At 41.3% G+C, this 8395-nt stretch overlaps 1 non-coding gene across 1 annotated transcript; it reads left to right on the plus strand.

Moving 5' to 3' along the window:
• The first annotated feature begins 7667 nt into the window (after positions 1-7667).
• On the plus strand, positions 7668-7774 carry LOC141682026 (small nucleolar RNA R71). The gene has a single exon (XR_012559436.1). It is a non-coding gene; the product is annotated as a small nucleolar RNA R71 (small nucleolar RNA).
• Positions 7775-8395: the final 621 nt, after the last annotated feature.

An 8395-nucleotide genomic window follows, 5' to 3' on the forward strand; every position in this document is an offset into this window, starting at 1 on the left:
AAATGCATAAATACAACTAAATGAATGCAACAATCCCCATAGAATAACTAACTTAATTAACAAGCAACATCTCAACAAATGCAGTTACTCACATAAAGATCAATCAAGCCATACAAATCAATCTATAAACCAGAGACGTGCGTGTGTGCAAATGCTTACAGATATACTATTGTGACTAGATCAATAATCATGACTCACTACTCATCAAAGCAATCACAAGGTTATAAATAGAATAAAAGCTAGATTCAAAATAACTTATAATAGTTCAATTCCTATTTTGGAGTTTTACATGGATTCACGCTTTTATTCACAACAAAATAACACAAGTATGCTTATTTGACCGTGCAATGAGTGAGGTCCACAAAAGACTTATACAATAGTACCCATGTAGCGAGTGTTAGGTTAGCGTATCCCGGACTATAAAAGCCTTAGGTCACTAGGCATAAAGTTCCCTAAGAACTTAATAACTCGAGTACTAAAGAGCCCACTCGTGATCAATTATACATAACACTTATTTTTTTTTCTTTTTTTTTCTTTTCCTTTTTTTTTTCAAATTTCTGAACGAGTGCGTTTCGCTCCATCTCGCTCAACCCTAGACTACTCATATAAATATGAGCCGGCTACTAGCCATTTGACGCCTAGCCACAAAACTAGCAATGAAATCCAATTTCCTCCAAATTTTTTCAAATATCCATGTTAATTTATTATTAAGAGAATATCCTAAATTCTAAATATAAACAAGGGATTAACCTCGACAAACAAACAAACCATGACCATGATCTAACACTCAAGCAACCTATAAGACTTAGTGAAATACAATTGTCTCTAGCATGCAAACCAATTCAATAAAAACCTAACATCACTAAATACAACATCACTACACTAATATCAATATCACAAGTCAATCAAAAAATTCATCTAAGGGATCATGTTATTATGTAAATGCATGAAACTATATGAACAAACTATCATAAAAACTACCAAAAAAAAAACAATAAAAAAAACTACATGGCAAAATATGCAACTATATGCACTAAACTATCATGAATATGCAAACTATATGTGACTCATACAAAACATATTCCTTAAACTACTACCCCCAAACTTAAAATATGCACTGTCCTCAGTGAAGGTAATAGCAAGGAATCAGGCATACCTAATCCGAATCAGGATCCTCACCCTCAACGGGTGGAGTGTCAGGCGTGTCTGGAGGTGGATACAGGGAATCCTCACCAAAAACTGGCAACTGGATGTCAACACCGGTGGCTCTAAACGCAGTCCCAAGTGCATGGGTGAAATCACGTACAAATCTGCTATAGATGTCATGCATAACATCCATCCTCCTCGCTAGACGCCTATACTGTGTCGTACTCAAACCAGCTCCAACCTCTGCTCTTGCTTCCTCCTGCTGCTGCTGCTACGATCCCGAAGGACCAGCCTCCTCTCCCAACTGCGCTCTCCAAGCTGCTCTGTGTGCCTGCTGTGAACCACCAACAAAAGTCTGATCCACTGGCCTTCCTCCTGACAGATTATCATATGAATAACCAAGCCACTTAGGATCGGGCTTGCCGCCATACCACTCAACCATGCTCATCAGCGTAGAACTGTCGATAGGAGCACTGGGAAGCTGCAACTGCTCATGTGCTGGCCAATGAACACCAACTGCCACACACAACTTCCTCATAATGGACGCATAGGGTATCGAACCCGTAGTACCTCCTCTCAAGAATCTCAAAATCCCCTGGTAAATAACCATCCCCAGTTCAATATAATCGCCCTGAAGAATACCCCATAACAGACGAGCACGCTCCACCGTAATCTCATACACATATGATGATGGCATGATATTAGCACAAATAAACGAGTTCCAAGCACGTGCAAACCTGTTCATGCACGAAGCTGGGAACGTGGAGTAATCAGTTGTGCCCCTCTTGAACTTCCAATGAGTCTCAGGCACACACAAAGTAGCAACACTAAGATCCAAGTTAAAGTCCTCTGGAGTCTTATCGTTCCAAGTGTCCTGACCGGGCTTCCTTGCAAGCTACTCAATCACCCTTCTAATCGTATCAGCACTATACTCCACCGTCATCCCCCTAACCACAGCGAAACCGTTCTTCTCAGCCTTTGTATTAGCATAGAACTCTCGCACAACACTCATGGGCACATCAGTGGGAGCCTCGCAAAAAGGAACCCAGTCCATCTCCAGAATCATCTCCAATAACTTACAATCCTTCCCTGATGGCAAAAACCCTCGCTCCTTCGCTATAGGCTTCGAGAGAAGCCTCGTGTACTCCGCTTCAGCCTCGGGAGTAGAAAACCTTGGCCTCACACCACCTGCAGATGAAGAATCGGTAGTGCTGCTGCTTACTTACGTTCTTTGTCTCTTGGATGCCATTGGAATTGAATAGGAGAGAATAAAAGATAAGTGTTTGAGAGAGAATTATGTTTGAGAATTTATGAAGTGGTGGAGAAGTTTGTGTATAAGTGTATGTATATATAGGTGATGAGAAGAAAATTAGATATGGAATAGAAGTGGGAATCATGGGAATAATGGGTTTGATTTAGAAAGGGAAATTTGGGATGTGGAAGAGTAAAATCCGGGTAGAAATTGATTTTGTAGTAAAAATCCCGATTTTCTCTTCACAAAGTTCTGTTTTTATTTTTTCTGATACAGGACCCCGACGCGGCCACGCGCTAGACCAACGCGGGTGCGCTTACCTTCTGCCAAATCGGTGCGGCCGCGTGCTAGATCAGCGCTGGCGCGCTTGGTTTCTGGAAAAACAGCACGACCGCGCTCAGCTTCTGAAGTTGGCCCTGAATTTTTTTTCTTTTTTGATTTTTTTTTGTTTTTCTCCTTTCTTCTTGCTTCCTCTACCTACTTATGTATAACAAACTTGGGTTGCCTCCCAAGAAGCGCTTGTTTTACATCTTTAGCTCGACGTAAAAATGCGAGATCAAACGGACAATAATACGGCACTAACCACCTCGCGGGTTGCCTTATCACCATAGTAATGCTTCAACCTCTGACCGTTGACCTTAAATGCTTGGCCCGAATCATTCTCAAAAATCTCCACCACTCCATGTGGAAATACAGTTTTGATTATGAAGGGCCCTGACCACCTTGACTTCAACTCTCCAGGAAAAAGACGGAGACGAGAGTTAAACAAAAGAACTTGTTTCCCCGACACAAATGATTTGAGTACTAGATCCATATCGTGCCACCTCTTGACTTTTTCCTTATACATTTTGTTTTTCTCATAAGCTTGAAGTCGAAACTCGTCGAGTTCATTCAATTGAAGCATCCTTTTTTTTTCCAGCTGCATCCATGTCAAGATTTAACTTCTTTAAAGCCCAATACGCCTTATGCTCGAACTCCACAGGCAGATGACATCCTTTACCATACACCAACTGAAACGGAGACATACTCAATGGAGTCTTGTATGCTGTTATATACGCCCAAACAGCTTCATCAAGCTTTAAAGACCAATCTTTCCTAGATGGACACATAACTTTCTCTAAAATGCGCTTGATCTCTCTGTTAGATACCTCAGCTTGACCATTTGTCTAAGGATGATAAGCCGTAGCAATGTGATGATTCACATTATACCTCTGCATCATAGCAGTGAACTTGCGATTGCAAAAATGCGACCCCTCATCACTGATTATGACTCTTGGTGTTCCAAATCTTGTGAATATTTGTTTGTGAAGGAAATTAAGCACTACTTTCGCATCGTTTGTTGGAAACGCCTTTACTTCAACCCATTTCAACACATAATTAACCACCAACAAGATATACTGATTGTTACAAGATGAGACAAATGGCCCCATGAAGTCAATCCCCAAACATCGAAGACTTCAACCTCGAGAAGCACGTTAAGAGGCATCTCATCCCTTTTGGACATATTACCCATACGTTGACATCGATCACATTTCAAAATGAACTGATGAGCATCTTTAAATAAGGTTGGCCAAAAGAAACCTGCTTGAAGAATATGAGCTGCTGTCTTTTCTCCACCATAATGTCCTCCATAAGCCGTTGAGTGGCAATCTCGCAAGATTCCCCCCGTTTCGCTGTAAGGAATACATCTCCTGATGATTTGGTCAGCTCCTTATCGAAAAAGAAACGGCTCATCCCATATATACCACTTCACTTCATGCAGAAACTTCTTCCTTTGAGCGTATGACAAATCGAGAGGCATGATATTACTCACAAGGTAGTTCAAAATGTCTGCAAACCATGGTTCCTCGTCTTGCACTCCGAAAAGCTGCTCATCAGGAAAAGACTCATTAATTAATTTCTTGTCCAGTGAAGTAGCACTTGGATCTTCTAAACGCGAGAGAATATTAGCGACTTGATTCTCAGTCCCCTTTCTGTCCTTGATCTCTAACTCAAATTCTTGAAGCAAAAGAACCCATCCGATCAATCTAGGCTTCGAGTCCTTCTTCGAGACAAGATAACGAATTGCAGCGTGATCAATGAAAACTGTCATTTTAGTCCCAAGTAGATAAGATCGAAATTTCTCAAAACCATAGACAATAGCAAAAAGTTCTTTCTCCGTAGTAGTATCATTCAGTTGAGCACCATTCAAGGTCTTACTTGCGTAGTAGACCACATGAAATATATTGTTCTTTCTCTGCCCAAGAACTGCTCCAACTGCATAGTCACTTGCATCGCACATCATTTCAAAAGGTTCACTCGAGTCAGGTGCAGTTATGACAGGTGTCGTGATTAAACTATTTTTCAATATTTCAAAAGCGGTAAGGCACTCATAATCAAACTTGAAAGGGACATCTTTCTCTAGCAAACTGCACAATGGCTTCGAAATTTTAGAGAAGTCCTTGATGAAACGCCTATAAAAACCCGTGTGACCAAGAAAACTGTGAATTCCTTTAACAGAAATAGGTGGAGGAAGATTCTCAATGATCCCCACCTTAGCTTTGTCCACCTCAAGATCCTTACTAGAGACCTTGTGCCCAAGAATAATGCCCTGTCACACCATAAAGTGACATTTCTCCCAATGGAGAACCAGATTGGTCTTAATACACCTCTTGAGAACATTTCCAAGATTCTGCAAGCATTCATCAAAAAAATTGCCAAATATAGAGAAGTCGTCCATGAACACCTCCACATTCTGGACAATCATATCAGAAAAGATGGCCATCATACATCTCTGGAATGTGGCTGGTGCACCACACAGACCAAAAGAAACTCGTCTGAAGGCGAAAGTACCAAATGGACAAGTGAAAGTAGTCTTCTCTTGATCTTCTGGAGCAATTAAAAATCTGATTATAACCCGAATAGCCATCCAGAAGACAGTAGTACTCGTGACCAACAACCGGTCAAACATCTGATCAATAAACGGAAGAGGAAAGTGATCCTTCCTAGTGGCCTTGTTCAGCAACCTGTAGTCCATACAAACTCTCCATCCCGTGACTGTTTGAGTAGGAATGAGCACATTCTTCTCATTAGCAACAATTGTGATACCTCCTTTCTTCGGTACACACTGAACTGAACTCACCCAAGAACTGTCGGAAATGGGATAGATAATCCCTGCATCCAGCCACTTAAGAATTTCCTTCTTCATTACTTCCTTCATGATTGGATTAAGTCTTCTTTGCTGCTCGACCGTAGGCTTGCTACCTTCCTCTAGCAGAATTTTATGCATACAATACGAAGGGCTAATTCCCTTAATATCTGCTAACCAATTGCCGATTTGAATTCTCTAAGAATTCTCAAAAGCTTCTCCTCGTAGCTACCTGAAAGGTTAGATGCAAAAATAACAGGCAAAGTGGATGCATCACCTAAAAAAGCATACCTCAATAGATGGCTTAAGCTCAAGAGTAGGAGCTTCCTCAATAGATGGCTTGAGGCATTTTGGAGATTTGTTCAAATCCTCCATTCCCAGAGATTCGAAAGGCATATCAATCTTCCTCTTCCAGGGAGAGGAATTCAGAAATTGCAACTGTTCATCCCCTTCATCATCTTCACTATCAGAATTCCACAAAAAGGTCTTCTCTAAGGCATCAGACCTTAGCAATTGATCAAGTTCTGAAGTAACCATAGAATCAACCAATTCCACCTTTAAGAACTCCTCATTTTCCGTAGGGAACTTCATGGCATTGAACATATTAAAAGTTACATCCTGATCCAGCACTCGCATTATGTGCTCATCCTTCTGCACATCTATCAAGGTACATCCAGTTGCCAATAAAGGTCTTCCCAAAATTATGGGAATCTTCTTATCCTCCTCAAAATCAAGAATTACGAAATCAGCAGGGAAGATGAGTTTATTAACCTTGACCAAGACATCCTCCACTATACCTCGCGGATATGTAATATAACGATCGGCAAACTGCAAAGTCATATAAGTCGGTTTTGGATCAGGCAAGTCCAACTGCTTGAAGATTGATAAGGGCATCAGATTGATGCTAGCTCCCAAGTCACATAAGCACTCGTCGAAATACACTTTTCCAATAGTACACGGAATAGTGAAGCTTCCAGGATCTTTAAGCTTCAGAGGTAACTTTTGCTGCAATACAGCACTGCATTCCTCCGTGAGAGCCACAGTCTCTAAATCATCTAGCTTCACTTTCCGAGAGAGAATACCTTTCATAAACTTTGTATAACTAGGCATCTTCTCAAGAGCCTCATCGAAAGGTATGTTGATATGAAGTTTCTTGAACACCTCCAGAAACTTCTCAAATTGCTGATCCAGCTTTTTCTTCTGCAGCCGCTTAGGAAAAGGCGGTGGAGGATAGATCTGTTTCTCCCTTGTATTACCCTCAAGAGGAGTGTACTCAACAGTAGTCTTCCATGGTTCCACTTCTTCTTCTTCCTGCTGCTCTTCTTCTTCTTCATCCCCAACTTGTTCATTCAAAACTTGAGTTTGTTCGGGATTCGCAACCTTCCCAGACCTCAAAGTAATTGCCTTCACCTACTCTTTAGCTTCCTTTTTTCCTGGCACTTCAGTGTCACTAGGTAGTGTACCAGGTTGATGATTTAGCAAGGCATTGGCAATTTGTCCAATTTGATTTTCCAAGTTCTTGATAGAAACAACTTGTCTTTTGCACATAAGCTTCAACTCCTCTAATTCAGATTTTTTATTAGCTTGTTGCAGCTGAAGTTGCTGTCTTGGTGCATATTGTGGTTGCTGAAAACCAGGGGGTTGTACTACTTTGCTGGGTACTGCTGATAAGGCCGTTGAACCGCATTCTGAGTGTTGTTCTAGCTAAAATTAGGATAATTGTAGTTGTTAGGATGATAGGTGGCTGGCACATGGTGTTGCGATCGCTGAAAGTTGCTCACGAACTGAGCTGATTCACTAGAAATAGCACACTGATCAGTCTTATAGGCACCAACACAAAGCTCACAGACACTAGTGATTTGATTAACTCCATAATTAGCCAAAGAGTCCACCTTCATCGTCAAAGCCTTAAGTTGGGCAGCTATAGCAGTTGCTGCATCCAACTCTAGAATTCCTGCTACTTTTCCCTGAGTCAGTCTCTGGGAAGGATTTTGGTATTCATTAGCAGCCATCAGTTCAATCCATTCATAAGCATCATTGTAGCTTTTAGCCCACAAGGCTCCTCCTGATGCTGCATCGAGCATGTGTCTAGAGGTAGCACTCAATCTATTGTAGAAACAGTTTATAATCATCCAATCAGGCATGCCATGGTGTGGGTACTTCCTTAGCATCTCCTTATATCAATCCCAAGCCTCACACAGAGATTCTCAAGTTTGCTGAGCAAACTGAGTAAGAGCATTTCTGATTGCAGTAGTTTTCGCCATAGGGAAGAATTTAGTGAGAAACTTTTGAGCAAGATCTTCCCAAGTGGTGATAGACCCTGGTGGTAGAGAATGTAACCAGCACTTAGATTTATCCCTCAGAGAGAATGGAAAGAGTCACAGCTTGATAGCATCTTCAGTCACACCATTGAACTTGAAAGTGTCGCAGATCTCGATGAAATCCCTGATGTGCATGTTGGGATCTTCTGTAGGAGAACCCCCAAACTGAACTGAGTTCTGTATCATGTGGATCGTGCTTGATTTGATCATAAAAGTGTTAGCCGAGATGGCTGGTCTGATGATGCTCGACTAAATATCATTGATCTTAGGCTGGAATAGTCCATCAGAGCCTTAGGAATTTCTGCTTAATCTCTCATCACTACTAAAACTGGTTCCTCGACTTTCTTTTCTTCTTCTACCTTTTCTTCGTCTTCAACAACTTCCCTACGAACTACTACCGCTTCTTCCTCGGCTTTATCCATATTTCTCTTACGAGACCGAGAACGCGTATGCACACACGCTCGCTAGAGTACCTGAAATAAGACAAGGAAATAGCTAAGTAACAATGTCCGAGTCAATGAACTTTAACGACCACTGATGACAAACACA

This window comes from Apium graveolens, chromosome 1 (genome assembly GCF_009905375.1).
Source record: "Apium graveolens cultivar Ventura chromosome 1, ASM990537v1, whole genome shotgun sequence".
Classification (NCBI taxonomy): Eukaryota; Viridiplantae; Streptophyta; class Magnoliopsida; order Apiales; family Apiaceae; genus Apium; species Apium graveolens.